We start from the raw sequence: 15,630 nt of genomic DNA on the forward strand, positions 1-15,630 counted from the left end.
TGCATGGGTTTCCCAGTAATATTGTTTCAGACAGAGGTGTTCAATTTATCTCTAAGTTCTGGCGCGCATTTTGCTCGTTAGTGGGGATCGATCTTTCTTTTTCAACCGCCTATCACCCACAAACCAATGGGCAAACCGAAAGAGTGAACCAGTCTTTAGAGCAATTTTTAAGATGTTTTGTGTCCGAAAATCAATCTTCCTGGGCAGAACTGTTACCCTGGGCAGAATTTGCCTACAATAACGCTACCCACTCCTCCACTGGGGAGTCTCCATTTTTTGTTGTTAATGGGTTACACCCAAAAGCCTTTTCCTTCTCTAATTCTGGTTCTTCTGTCCCTTCCGCTAATTCCTCTGTCGAACAATTTTCCTTGATTTGGTCCCAGGTACATGATTCCTTGTCTACTGCTACTTCTGCTCAGAAAAGGGCTGCTGATAAAAGACGTAGAGAAGCACCCCAGTATAAAGTGGGAGACTTGGTGTGGCTCTCTACCAAAAACATCAAGCTAAAGGTTCCTTCCCTTAAGCTGGGTCCCCGTTTCATTGGTCCTTACCCCATCACTACTGTTATCAACCCTTCGTCTGTTCGCCTTAAATTGCCTGTTAATTTCAAGATTTCTGATTCTTTTCATGTTTCTTTACTTAAACCTGCCGCTAATACTCGCCTTACTTCTGTTCCCCCTCCAGTGCAAGTTGACGGTCAGCCTGAATTTGAGATCCAGGAGTTCCTTGATTCCCGAATGGTACGTAACAAACTCCAGTACCTCACTAGGTGGAAAGGATTCGGTCCTGAGGAGAACTCCTGGGTCTCAGTTGATGACATCAAGGCTGATCGTCTTAGGAAGCAGTTCCATTTAAAGTTTCCTGGGAAGCCTGGGGGTCCGGTGTCCCCCCCTAGAGAGGGGGGTAATGTAAGGAAATCTGTTTTACCTGGGATTGGGGGTGCTGTAAGTCGGCCGCGGGGACGCCCGCCACGCCGGCCGCGGGGACGCCCGCCTCGTGGTTCCACCATCTTGCCTCCTTAGGACGCGCGCGCCCGCGTCTCGTTTCCTTTATTTTGACGCGGACGCGCGCGCGTCGATCCTGACGCGTGTGCGTCGATTTTGGCGCGAAAACCTTGGCGTCCAAACAGGGTATAAATAGGCCACTTCCACTCCCAGCAAACTGCCCGTGATAGAACTTGTTTCTGGTGCTCTGTTCTGAAGCCTTGTGCTATTTTGCCTGTTTGAATCTGATTATCCGTGTTTGACCCAGCCTGTACCTTGACCATCCTGAATTCTGTATCCTGACCTGTGCCTGATATCCGACTACTCTTCTGCTTGTACCCTTCCTGCTTGATACCCGGTTTTGACCCTTGCCTGCCTGACGACCCTTGCTTTCTGCCTGCCACGACCCAGCCTGTCTGACGATCCTTCTGCCTTATCCTTGTCTGTTACCGTGATCCTCGGTCCCAAAGACTCTAGCTACCAGCCGTGCCCCATTGCCTGCCAGAACACTTGCTTGAACCTCTCGTAAGACCAGGTGGCACCCGATTAGGCTGAGGGCTCCTCCCGAAGCTCAAAGGTGGTCACACCACTGGTGAAGCTTAGCTCAGAACCAGGATTCGAGCACTTGTTCTGGTGTTGGGTGCCGGCCGTGACATTATCACGGGCCTTGGAGGACGACGATCACACCGAAGCTGCTGCCGCTGCTCCACTTCCATCTTCTTCCGAGCTGTTGCTAACTACGCTGCTGGAACGCATGGAGGAGCAGGAGCAAAAGCAGAACTATCTACTCCAGGGGTTTCATAACCTAACACGCCAGCTGGAACCCTCGCAGCAGCCAGCCAGTTCTGTTCCTACTCCTTCAGTGGGTTCCCTGCCTGATAGGGGTGCTGTATTCAGACCTCAGGAACCCAAGATTGCATTTCCGGCCAAGTTTGGTGGGGACAGAACCCAGTTTTTTGTTTTTCAAGAAGCCTGTAAGCTGTACCTCAGCTTTTTCCCCCACTCATTTCCCTCTGACGAGGAAAAGGTCAGGTTCGTAATGACCCTATTAGTGGGTGACCCCCAAGTCTGGGCACTTAGATTGCCAGCCACCGACCCTGCCCGTTTCTCTTTAGATATTTTCTTCCGCTCTATGGCCATTCTTTACGATGACCCGGATCGCGCCTCTTCGGCCGATTCCGCTATTCGCAAACTACGCCAGGGTAAACGGGAGGTGGAAATTTACTGCACAGAGTTTCGTAGGTGGGCGGTGGAGACTGGCTGGAACGATGCAGCTCTAAGGAGCCAGTTTCGCATCGGTCTAGCCAAATCTGTCAAAGACAGCCTGGTCAATTACCCCCTATCTACCAGTCTGGATGACCTTATGTCTCTGGTTATCCAGGTAGATAGGAGACAGAGGGAAAATCGGGAGGAACAGGGTACTTCTTCTTTGTATAAGCATAATTTTAGTGCTAAGTTGTCAAACCCCTCTGTGTCTCAACCTCAGGAGGAGCCTATGCAGCTGGGCATCTTTCACCTCTCTCCTGAGGAAAAGGCACGGAGGCGGTCTCTTGGGTTGTGTTTGTATTGTGGGGAGAAGGGTCACTTCCTCAATCAATGTTCCAAGAGGCCGGGAAACGCTCTAGCCTAAATGGAGAAGGGGAGCTCCATTTGGGTGCAGGCGTTTCCTCTCCCCAATCTGCCTCCAAGGTCCTATTATCTGTTAAATTAACCTGGCCTACGGGCACTGTTAAATTGTCAGCCTTCATTGATTCTGGGGCGGAGGGTAATTTCTTGGACGCAGCATTCGCTGCTAAAAATAAAATTCCTTTGGTTGCCCTCAATCCTCCTTTGAGAATTCTGGCTGTCGATAAAAGACCCTTGGGATCAGGGGTGGTTTCCCAAAAGACCACAAATCTTTCCATGTGTGCAAATGATCTACACTGTGAGGAGATAGCTCTATACCTCATTGAGGGAGCTTCCTCTCCTCTTATTCTTGGTTTACCATGGCTCCAGAGGCATAACCCTCTGATAGACTGGGTTTCTAAGGGGGTGACTCAATGGGGTACAGGATGTAGTGGGGTTTGTTTTCCCTCTGTAGTAGCCACTACTTCTTTTGAGGGGTTACCCACAGCATATTCTGTTTTTTCTGATGTTTTCTCCAAAAAAGCAGCTGAGACCTTACCTCCGCATCGGCAGTATGACTGTCCTATTGATTTAGTTCCTGGGTCAATTCCTCCACGTGGTAGAACCTACCCTCTTTCATTGCCCGAAGCCCAGGCAATGAAAGAGTATATACAAGAAAATCTTGACAGGGGCTTCATTAGGCCCTCCTGTTCCCCTGCGGGGGCAGGGTTCTTTTTTGTGGGTAAGAAAGACGGTGGTTTACGCCCCTGTATTGATTACAGGGGGCTTAACAAAATCACTGTAAAAAATCGCTACCCCTTACCATTAATCTCCGAACTATTTGACCAGGTCAAGGATGCTAAGATCTTCTCCAAGCTTGACTTGAGGGGTGCCTATAACCTCATTCGGATTAGGGAGGGGGATGAGTGGAAAACGGCTTTTAATACTAGGGATGGCCACTACGAGTACCTTGTTATGCCGTTTGGTCTATGTAACGCCCCAGCAGTGTTTCAGGAGTTTGTCAATGACATCTTTCGGGACCTGCTGGGGATATACGTAGTGGTCTACCTAGATGACATCCTCATCTTCTCTGCCAATCTGTCTGATCATCGTCTTCATGTTTGTGAGGTATTGCGTAGGCTTAGAGCTAATAACCTGTATGCAAAATTGGAAAAATGTATTTTTGAGGTTGCTTCCGTACAGTTCTTGGGATTTAATATTTCTTCCAAGGGTCTCGAAATGGATCCAGACAAAGTAAGAGCTGTCCTGGAGTGGACCCAACCATATTCTTTACGTGCAACCCAAAGGTTCCTAGGTTTTGCCAACTATTATAGGCAATTCATTAAAAATTTTTCTCTTATTGTGGCTCCTATCACAAATCTTACTAAAAAAGGTGCTGACCCCAGTATGTGGCCTCCGGAAGCTATCCAAGCTTTCGAGTTCCTCAAAAGGGAGTTTAGTTCTGCCCCAATCCTCCGCCATCCCGATACAACACTACCTTTTATAGTTGAGGTAGATGCTTCTGAGGTGGGAGCAGGGGCAATTCTCTCTCAAAGGCACCCGACTACTAATAGGTTACATCCCTGTGCATTTTTCTCTAGAAAATTTCTTCCTGCAGAGGCAAATTATGACATAGGGAATAGAGAACTATTAGCTGTCAAGTGGGCCTTTGAAGAATGGCGGCATCTACTAGAAGGGGCTAAACACCAGGTTACGGTCTACACTGACCATAAAAATCTGTTGTACTGTATATTGAGTCAGCAAAGCGTCTAAATCCCAGACAGGCAAGGTGGGCTTTGTTCTTTTCTAGGTTTAACTTTACCTTGACGTTTAGGCCTGGTACAAAGAACGTCAAGGCAGATGCTCTTTCCAGAAGCTTTGACTCAATATATTCTGAAACTGATGACTGTAGTACAATTATTCCGGGTGAAGTCATTGTGGCTACTTTGGAATCTGACCTCTCTTCTTTGTTATCCCCTGTTCAGACAGACGCTCCCTCTAACACTCCTGTTGGGAGATTTTTTGTTCCTGAAGATCTTAGAGAACAGGTTCTAAGAGAGGTTCATGATTCCAAGATGGCAGGACATCCTGGTGTAAGTAAAACTATTTCATTACTTACTCGAAGTGCTTGGTGGCCGACCTGTAAACAAGATGTTAAATCTTTTGTGGATTCTTGTCCTGTCTGCCAACGCTCCAAGTCTTCTAGAAATTTGTCCCAAGGGTTACTGATTCCCCTCCCTATTCCTGAAAGACCATGGACCCATCTTTCTATGGATTTTATTGTGGAGTTGCCTGTGTCCCAGGGGAAAACAGTAATTTGGGTGGTGGTGGATAGATTCAGTAAGATGGGTCATTTTATTGCTCTTCCCCACCTCCCATCTGCCAAAACTTTGTCCGAACTTTTTATTCAACATATATTTAAGTTGCATGGGTTTCCCAGTAATATTGTTTCAGACAGAGGTGTTCAATTTATCTCTAAGTTCTGGCGCGCATTTTGCTCGTTAGTGGGGATCGATCTTTCTTTTTCAACCGCCTATCACCCACAAACCAATGGGCAAACCGAAAGAGTGAACCAGTCTTTAGAGCAATTTTTAAGATGTTTTGTGTCCGAAAATCAATCTTCCTGGGCAGAACTGTTACCCTGGGCAGAATTTGCCTACAATAACGCTACCCACTCCTCCACTGGGGAGTCTCCATTTTTTGTTGTTAATGGGTTACACCCAAAAGCCTTTTCCTTCTCTAATTCTGGTTCTTCTGTCCCTTCCGCTAATTCCTCTGTCGAACAATTTTCCTTGATTTGGTCCCAGGTACATGATTCCTTGTCTACTGCTACTTCTGCTCAGAAAAGGGCTGCTGATAAAAGACGTAGAGAAGCACCCCAGTATAAAGTGGGAGACTTGGTGTGGCTCTCTACCAAAAACATCAAGCTAAAGGTTCCTTCCCTTAAGCTGGGTCCCCGTTTCATTGGTCCTTACCCCATCACTACTGTTATCAACCCTTCGTCTGTTCGCCTTAAATTGCCTGTTAATTTCAAGATTTCTGATTCTTTTCATGTTTCTTTACTTAAACCTGCCGCTAATACTCGCCTTACTTCTGTTCCCCCTCCAGTGCAAGTTGACGGTCAGCCTGAATTTGAGATCCAGGAGTTCCTTGATTCCCGAATGGTACGTAACAAACTCCAGTACCTCACTAGGTGGAAAGGATTCGGTCCTGAGGAGAACTCCTGGGTCTCAGTTGATGACATCAAGGCTGATCGTCTTAGGAAGCAGTTCCATTTAAAGTTTCCTGGGAAGCCTGGGGGTCCGGTGTCCCCCCCTAGAGAGGGGGGTAATGTAAGGAAATCTGTTTTACCTGGGATTGGGGGTGCTGTAAGTCGGCCGCGGGGACGCCCGCCACGCCGGCCGCGGGACGCCCGCCTCGTGGTTCCACCATCTTGCCTCCTTAGGACGCGCGCGCCCGCGTCTCGTTTCCTTTATTTTGACGCGGACGCGCGCGCGTCGATCCTGACGCGTGTGCGTCGATTTTGGCGCGAAAACCTTGGCGTCCAAACAGGGTATAAATAGGCCACTTCCACTCCCAGCAAACTGCCCGTGATAGAACTTGTTTCTGGTGCTCTGTTCTGAAGCCTTGTGCTATTTTGCCTGTTTGAATCTGATTATCCGTGTTTGACCCAGCCTGTACCTTGACCATCCTGAATTCTGTATCCTGACCTGTGCCTGATATCCGACTACTCTTCTGCTTGTACCCTTCCTGCTTGATACCCGGTTTTGACCCTTGCCTGCCTGACGACCCTTGCTTTCTGCCTGCCACGACCCAGCCTGTCTGACGATCCTTCTGCCTTATCCTTGTCTGTTACCGTGATCCTCGGTCCCAAAGACTCTAGCTACCAGCCGTGCCCCATTGCCTGCCAGAACACTTGCTTGAACCTCTCGTAAGACCAGGTGGCACCCGATTAGGCTGAGGGCTCCTCCCGAAGCTCAAAGGTGGTCACACCACTGGTGAAGCTTAGCTCAGAACCAGGATTCGAGCACTTGTTCTGGTGTTGGGTGCCGGCCGTGACATTAAGTGTGATGAAGACAAACCATTATCATGAATGAACCACTAACTGGAAGTCTAGCCTTCAAAATTAACAGGACCAGGGCATGGCTATAACATGGATTTGAAGGGACATGAAGAACAGAGCTCCATCCTTTATCTTTGAATAATCTGTCTTTAACACTGGAATTACCAAGATTCTACTGCGATATGGAGAAACATGACAAACATCCTAAACTGCGGGAGAAAAGCAAATCAACCACAGCTGGTTAGTGAAAAGTAAGCCATCTCTAAAAACCCTAGATGACCGCTCCACACACAAGTCTGCTGATTCAGATGCTTCCAACCCAAGTGAGCTGGATTGTTACTCATGGGGACTAAAACTAAATTACATAGGATTTAATCCAGCACTTTAACATTACCCCAGAGATGCACCACAAGAAATTCAGGACTCTACATCGCTGTTGCAGGGGTGCAGTGTCTCCACTTTTGCAGAATTAGAGGACCTGATGATATTGGACCAGTTCCTACCTACCTGTCCAGTGGAAATACAGCAGTTTGTCCTGGACCAGGAACTAAAAATGCTAACATGCAGCACAGATTGGAGACACGTATACTGCCAACAGGATGCCAGAGGGCTGCAAAGCATCTCTACCAAGCTGCAGGGAGCAACCAACAGCAGGGACAGCACACAGCAATTACAAGTCTGGTGAAAGTTCATCTTTTAGGGAATCTGTTGCAACTGTGGGGCAGAAGGATACCCTTAGACTACACATCAGGGTCCCAAGTCCCCATTTCATATAAAAAAACACATCAAATCATTTCATTAGAAAACAAGTTGAGAAGAAAAAACAAAACAATATAAAACAAAAAGAAAGGTAAACGAAAGAGAAAAAAAAAACAAATACACAAGCAAATAGTAATTCACAACCATTTCTGCGTACAATTTGTTCCCAGTCTTCCATCCCATAGGGGGTCACACAATGAAAGTACTCAATAGTGCAACAAAATACCATTACTGCATTGTTATTAATCAACTCAAAGGGAACCTTGCCCCTTAATCTAAAAAATAGTTTGAAAAAAGAGCTGTCTTAATATAGATCATCCATATAATAAAGTAGGGTAAATGTTTTACTGGTCACTCCTAACCGATGTTAGTCATTGGTCATGGTTGTCTCTGGTCCATGGAGGGGGAATGTGGAGCAGGGCGTTTCAACTGTTTAGTAGTTGAAATTTGTGACCATTCTGGGTGTGGCTGTAATGGAGAGGACATTGAATTATTTGTGTGAGTAATAGTAGACCTGGCCCTGCTGAAAGTGCCCATCCAGCTTCAGATGTGTTTATGGAATGTTGCTGACCTTCCCAAGAGAACTGTAGGGAGAATGGAAAACCCCATCTGTAATTCACATTTAATTTTATCAGTCACTGACCCATTTAATTATTTTCCATTTTTGGATAGTTGCCGGCACTATATCAGCATACAGTTACATTTGGTAAGGTAAGTTTCCCTTAGTCATAGAGTGTGCTGCTTGCAAAGCCAATTTACTTTATTCTCTGGGAGAATTATGTTTCCATGAGAGGACAAGAGCACAATGGATCCTTTCTTAATGCAGATACTCCTCTGAGGAATCCAGCAATAACTGATTTACAGTAGTACTCTGTTCTGTTCATGAATTGTGTAAGATGTTACCATTTCTCGTACTCCTCTCACTCTTAAATCCCCCCCTCTCTGAATCTATCTGCTGCTGAAGAATTGCTTCTGATAATCTTGTAATGCTACGACCTGTATGACGGAGCGCTGCTGTAAATGATGCACTCTGTCCCCCAGATCTTCACCACCTCCATTTTTTGTGAATTCACCACCTCCATTTTTTAAAAGTTCTTGCACCACCTGTAATGCAGCCTGTATGTCCACGGTAGGCATCTGGGACCCAAAATCAGGACCGTGTTTGACACATGAACTCAAAGATGGTGAATGTGAATTTTCAGCACGGCTCTGAAACAGTGGTGTGTTTCCTTTGCCACCTTAGCCCGGGTGAACTGATAAGATGAAGCTATACCCTCCTCAATCTTATGTTAGTGACATCATATCCTGTACGCTGGAAAGTCATAAAAGTGGTAAAAAAATGCTAGCGTTTTTTCATTTTTTATAGCGGGAATGCTTTCAAAAGTCCTAACAATTAAATATTTTTGTGTTCACATTTTTTTCCCAACTCTTTGAGGAGCATGCCACATTTGTTTTTTGGGTGGGATCATATCTAGGACATTAGAGGATCTCTTTTGTATTTATTTTGCTTCCTTGGACATTTGTACTAAAAAGTGGCCACTTTAAGCATTTGCACCAACATCTCTTATAAAGACGTCCATACAACCTATATGTACCCAGCCCTATTCTAATTGACCTAAGCGTAAGTGTGCTACCGAAGTTTTGCTTGGCAGAATTGAATGCTAGCGACAATTTACTATAAAATGGTCACAATGACAAATTAACACTGGCAAAACTTTACCAGCGTTCAGTTGCTGAGACACAACTTCACATTTTAGTGAATTACCGTACTGGTAAAAAATTTGTGCCTGGCGAACTAGCTCCAAGTGTGGCAGATCGTTTGCTGGTGAAAATTCGAATTAAAGTGAATTTGCCCCAATGGAGAGAAATGTACTTTGGTGAATCTATATTTCCCCAATTGTCATCAAATACGCTTTTCTTAACAAGTCAAAGAAGAAAGTTAACTCTCTATCTACAGGTAAACTTCTGGTCTTAAATGGTCTGAAATGGAAAATGTATGTAAGGGAATTTATAAAGGTGGTTATAATTTCCCTAACAATATGTGAAAAAATTATTTTAAATAATTTTTGTTCTCAATTTATTCCCTTAAGAAGGAAATGTAGAAGCACCAAGAAGCACCCTATGTGGCGTATTACAGAAGTAAAGAAGTTCATAGGAAAGAGGAGAAAGGCATTAAAAAACTACAAGTGTGGGGACAGAAGCTGCATTTAATAAATATAAACACTGTAATAAATGTTTAACCGCAATCCAGAAGGCAAAGGTAGGAAATGATGACTGCATTGTGGCAGAGGCTAAGACTAACCCCAAAATGTTTTTCACGTATATTAATAGTAAAAAGATGCAGGTTGAGAGTGTTGCTCCTTTAAATAATGGTACCAGTATGGTTGTAACAGATACAATAGAGGAGACAGAGTTCCCAGGCTCACTTCATACTGTAGCTGCACCTTTGGCTCAGCTCAGTCTAGCCAGTGGTTGACTCAGGATATGATTCATAAAGCTTTAATAAAAATTAATGTGCTGGGCAAATTAATGGAATGCTTGTTAAAGGATTGCATTTAAAATGTTGTTCTAGTGATTATGAGCAGCAATCACCATGGCTTTAGGAAGGAAAGGTCAAATTAGAAAAATGTATTTGCTTTTCATGATGAGGTACAGTAAGTAAGATGCTGGACAGTGGGGGAGCAGAATATGTGATCTATTTGGATTTTGCCAAAGCATTTGACACTGTGCCCCACAAACAACTGTTTTCTAAACTAAGGTCTGTTGAGCTTAATGAAGTTGTTTGATGATGGATAGGAAACTGGCTACATGATTGGGTACAGAGGGTGGGACTGCGCTAGGCAAATCAATAATGGATAAGGACCTTGGAGTCCCTGCAGATAATAAACTTGGCTGTAAGAAGTAATGCCAGTCAGCATCAAAGACAATCAAGGTACTGAGCTACATAGTTATATATCAGGTTGAAAAAAGACCAAAGTCCATCAAGTTCAACCCCTCCAAATGAAACCCAGCATTCATGCATACATCATCCATCATACACACACTGACCCCTCCACTTACATAAACTATATATACTCATACACTAACTATACATTTTAATATCACGATAGCCTTGGATATTATGCTTGTCCAAGAAATCATTCAAGCCACTCTTAAAGGCCATCACAACATAATTTGGCAGTGCATTCCACAACCTCACTTTCCTCACTGTGAAGAACCATCTACGCTTCTTCAAATAAAAATTATTTTCTTCTAGTCTGAAGGGGTGGCTTATGGTGCGGTGATCCTCTTTATGGGTAAAAAGGTCCCCTGCTATTTGTCTATAATGTCCTCTTATATACTTGTGTAGGGGAGAAGAGAAATCCTTCCCCTGCTTTTCTGTCTGTGACATCATTCAGCCCAGTAACAGGCTGGAGAGCGACCTGATTGGCTGGAGACCGCAGTGCATCCTGGGAGGAGAGGGTGTGCCCGACTGTGAAGCTGTGTGTGTAGGCCCTGCTGGATCTGTGAGGTGTGTAGGAGTGCAGAAAGAGGCTGTCTGACCCTGCCACGCTGCTAAAGCTTCAGAGGAGGAAAGTGCCATTGGTGAGAATGATTCTGGAGAAGAGTTATTTGTGATTCCAATGTGATCTGCCTCTGAGAGAAAGCGCTGAGTAAATCCCTTGAAGAGAGGATTTGCCACAGGAAGACAGGCCTTGTGTAATTTTGCCTGCTACGTGGGAAGCTGCTATTTTCCAAGGGAAAAGGTACTCTGGGAAAGGTAGCGCTACCAGGGGAATAAGAGCTCTGGGGAAAGGGACATTGCAATTTGAACTGTGTGCTTAACCCTTCCAGACAAGTGGGACTGTGATACTATAAGAACTGTGTTGAACAGATAGTTAAAACCTAATAAGGATTTAGGTGGTGTCCCTTATATTCCCATACAGGCGTGACTTGTGTATTAGTTACTACTTTACAGTTTATATAAAGTTAAATATTGTTATCCGCAAAGTGTGTGTTTATTATTTCCTAGGGGATTCCTCTGAGGTAAGTTCCTCAGTGCTCCCTAGGTGGAGGCACTGCGCTGTGATTCCTAGTTCCCAGTACTTTTCGACTTGCAAAAGGGACTCAGGGGCCCCTGAATTGCCAAGGAAGCTATTATTTAAAGGGACAGTAACCAAAATAGCGTTACATTGGAGGCACTGCTGAGATGTCGACTGGGAAGCTGGGGATGTTTGATGAAAATATGTCTGCCTTTGAAACTCCACAAAGTGTTCGCCAATGGTGTACTGCATTGGGACTTAACCCCCGAAAGGTTGCCGCTGTTGGGCCCATGGTGCCCAGAGTGAAGGAAGAATTTATTTATCAAGTTCTGGATGGGGAACAGATTTTTTACCGCCCAAGGGTGGCTGCGTCACGGCGGGATTCTGCCGGGGTCCTGTTGAATGTTCTTATAGACAGCCCCAGAGAGATAGATCGTGACCGTGTTCCCCCTGATATTGATGCTGAAAGTGAAGGGCCCTGGAAGATTGTTCTGCCTGATATGTCTGATGACGCAGATGAGTTAACTTCCCAGGGTGATGCCCTTACTACCCAGTATGCAGTGAAGGCACCGGAGAGTGTGCAACTGAACAAGACGTTGTTTGATTCGCCAGCTGAAAAGAGTCACATAAAGAGATGTCCATCCTGTGAGAGCGTGGTCTCCAAGGGGAGTCGCCATAGTTCTGGTGGCCGGCTGGATACCCCAGAGATTGTGAGCGCGCTGGGACAACTGACTGACCAACTGACACAGCTGGCCTGGAATGGTAATTTTAAGAGACTTAAAGTGTTTTCCGGGACAGATCCTGTACCTACTGGTGAAGAGTCCTTTGAGAGCTGGAGAGACTCCACTGTTGTGTCCGTGAGAGATTGGACTGGCCCCGAGATGACTATGAGAAGGAAAATCCTTGAGAGTCTCCGTAGTCCTGCCGTGGATGTTGTTAAATCCTATATGGTTGGCCACCCTGATGCTACTTCAGGTGATCTGATTGAAGTTCTGGAGGTGACGTTCGGCCCTGTAGAGAGTGCTACAGAGATGCTTCATCGCTTCCACTCTACCTTTCAGAAAGAGAAGGAAGATTTGTCTGTTTATCTTGTGCGGCTAGAACAAGGCCTGAGACTGCTAGTGAGCCGTGGTGCAATTACAGACAGTGAAATGGATCCTCTGAGAATTCGCCAATTGAAGAGAGGGACCCTGAATAGTGACCCTGTTGCCATGACAATTAGAGCACACTACCAGGATAAGCTACCCCCTGGGTACATTGCTCTGATGGAGAGAGTGCGGCGAGAAGAGGCGGATGCCTATGTGAGGGTCAGACGAAGTCCCACTTCAGGGCATACAGAGAAATCCACTGCTGATGCTAAACTGTTGGAGGAAAACAAGAAGCTTCGCAAAGAGTTGGAGGAGTTAAAAGCTCAACTGTCTGAGAGAGCCAGACCACCCCCAGCTGAGGCTAAGAAAGTTCCTAAGTGTTACCGGTGTGGCAAGCTTGGCCACATCCAGCCAAACTGTCCAGTTCCTGATGAAGGTGAAACCCAATCTGCACTGTGTAAAGTACGCCGTAGGCGTAGAAGATTCCATGGGAGATGTTACAAGTGCCAGGTGATGGGTCATCAGGCCCGAAGTTGTAAGACTTACAAAAATCCCCAACATACAGAAGTCTTATTATGAGCCTTCTGTCTGTGAGAGTGACTCCCCTGAAGAGGATAGGGTGTTGAGTCGAGAGAAGACTACTGTGGAGAACCCTATTGGCATGAAGGTGGCCCCTGAAACCTTTGATACCCCCGATAGATCTAAAGTTCTGGGTCTGGGTAAGCGCAGGTCTCCAGGTAAGGCCAATGTTAGGGTCCCAGGTAACAATAGTGATAAAGACATTTTTGACTGTTTTGCTGTCCAGGCATGCCAGGGCATACGGCAAGCGAGGACGTTGCCGATTTGTCCAAGGGGAGAATGTAGGGGAGAAGAGAAATCCTTCCCCTGCTTTTCTGTCTGTGACATCATTCAGCCCAGTAACAGGCTGGAGAGCGACCTGATTGGCTGGAGACCGCAGTGCATCCTGGGAGGAGAGGGTGTGCCCGACTGTGAAGCTGTGTGTGTAGGCCCTGCTGGATCTGTGAGGTGTGTAGGAGTGCAGAAAGAGGCTGTCTGACCCTGCCACGCTGCTAAAGCTTCAGAGGAGGAAAGTGCCATTGGTGAGAGTGATTCTGGAGAAGAGTTATTTGTGATTCCAATGTGATCTGCCTCTGAGAGAAAGCGCTGAGTAAATCCCTTGAAGAGAGGATTTGCCACAGGAAGACAGGCCTTGTGTAATTTTGCCTGCTACGTGGGAAGCTGCTATTTTCCAAGGGAAAAGGTACTCTGGGAAAGGTAGCGCTACCAGGGGAATAAGAGCTCTGGGGAAAGGGACATTGCAATTTGAACTGTGTGCTTTTAACCCTTCCAGACAAGTGGGACTGTGATACTATAAGAACTGTGTTGAACAGATAGTTAAAACCTAATAAGGATTTAGGTGGTGTCCCTTATATTCCCATACAGGCGTGACTTGTGTATTAGTTACTACTTTACAGTTTATATAAAGTTAAATATTGTTATCCGCAAAGTGTGTGTTTATTATTTCCTAGGGGATTCCTCTGAGGTAAGTTCCTCAGTGCTCCCTAGGTGGAGGCACTGCGCTGTGATTCCTAGTTCCCAGTACTTTTCGACTTGCAAAAGGGACTCAGGGCCCCTGAATTGCCAAGGAAGCTATTATTTAAAGGGACAGTAACCAAAATAGCGTTACACTTGTAAAGTGTAACTATGTCTAATCTCGTGTCTTTTTCCAGAGAAAACAACCCCAAACTTGACAGTCTACCCTCATAATTTAAGTCTTCCATCCCTCTAACCAGTTTAGCTGCATGTGTCTGCACTCTCTCCAGTCGTAAGGACTAGAGCCTAAAACAGCACCACATACTTCAGGTGAGGGACCTATAAAGAGGAAAAATTATGTTTTCATCCCTTGAGTTTATGCACTTTTTATGCAAGACAGTACTTTATTTGCTTTAGTGGCCACAGAATGACACTGCCCAGAATTAGACAACTTGTTTCCACAAAAGCCCCTAGATCCTTCTTAGTTAAGGAAACTTACAACACACTGCCTTTTAGTGTATATCATGCATTTATATTGTTTTTGCCAAAGTTCATAGCCTTGCATTTATCAACATTAAATCAAATTTTCCAGTTTTCTGCCGTTTACCAATTTAGTCAAATCACTGTGCAAAGTGGCAGCATCCTGCATGGAACCTATAGTTCTGCACAATTTAGTATCATCAGCAACAATAGAATCTGTACATCCAATGCTCACCTCCAGGTCATTAATATACAAGTTGAAAAGCAAAGGACCAAGTTCAGAGCCCTGCCGTACTCCACTGGTCAAATTAGAAAATGTTCCATTCAACACCACTCTTGTATTTTAAAGTCTATATTTTAGCCAGTTCTCTATCCAGGTACAAATACTATGTTCTAGGCCAACATTCCTTAATTTAACCAGTAACTTTCTGTGTGACACTGTATCAAATGCTTTAGCAAGTCTAAGTTGATAACATCCACTGCCTTCCCGAGGTTCCTGCTCACCTTCTCATAAAAGGAAATTAAATTAGTCTGGCAAGATCTCTTATGCATAAAACCAAGCTGGCACAAACTCATATTATCTCATTCCTTAATACCCCTTCAAAAAGCTTTCCTATCTGTATTAAAAGAGGTATAGATTTGCGGGAGGAGAGGTTTGTTCTTCTCTGTACAGAGCACCGGTAAGGCCCATCTACAGTATGCCATACAGTTTTGGTCACCAGTGCTCAGAAATGACACCTATAGACTCCAATGGGTGAAACATAAAACATTTGACAATGTTTGCTGCCCATAGATTTCAATACATTCACTGTTTTACTAATTTTTGGTGAAGCCAAAACGGGTCAGATTTGCCCAGCTCTAGTAGAGAGGGTACAGAGAAGGGCAACCACACTGGTAAAAGGTATGGAAAATCTTAGCTATGAGGAAAGAATGACCAAGTTGGGGTTGGTCACACTATAGAAGAAGCACTTAAGGAGTTATATGATAACTATGTATAAATATATACTGGGATGATATAATAATCTCTCTAATGCTTTATTACCAGTAGGGCTTTCCAGCTGACGTGAGGTCACCCACAGTGATGGGCTAATTTGTCC

Source organism: Xenopus laevis, chromosome 7S (assembly GCF_017654675.1).
Source record: "Xenopus laevis strain J_2021 chromosome 7S, Xenopus_laevis_v10.1, whole genome shotgun sequence".
NCBI classification, from domain to species: domain Eukaryota; kingdom Metazoa; phylum Chordata; class Amphibia; order Anura; family Pipidae; genus Xenopus; species Xenopus laevis.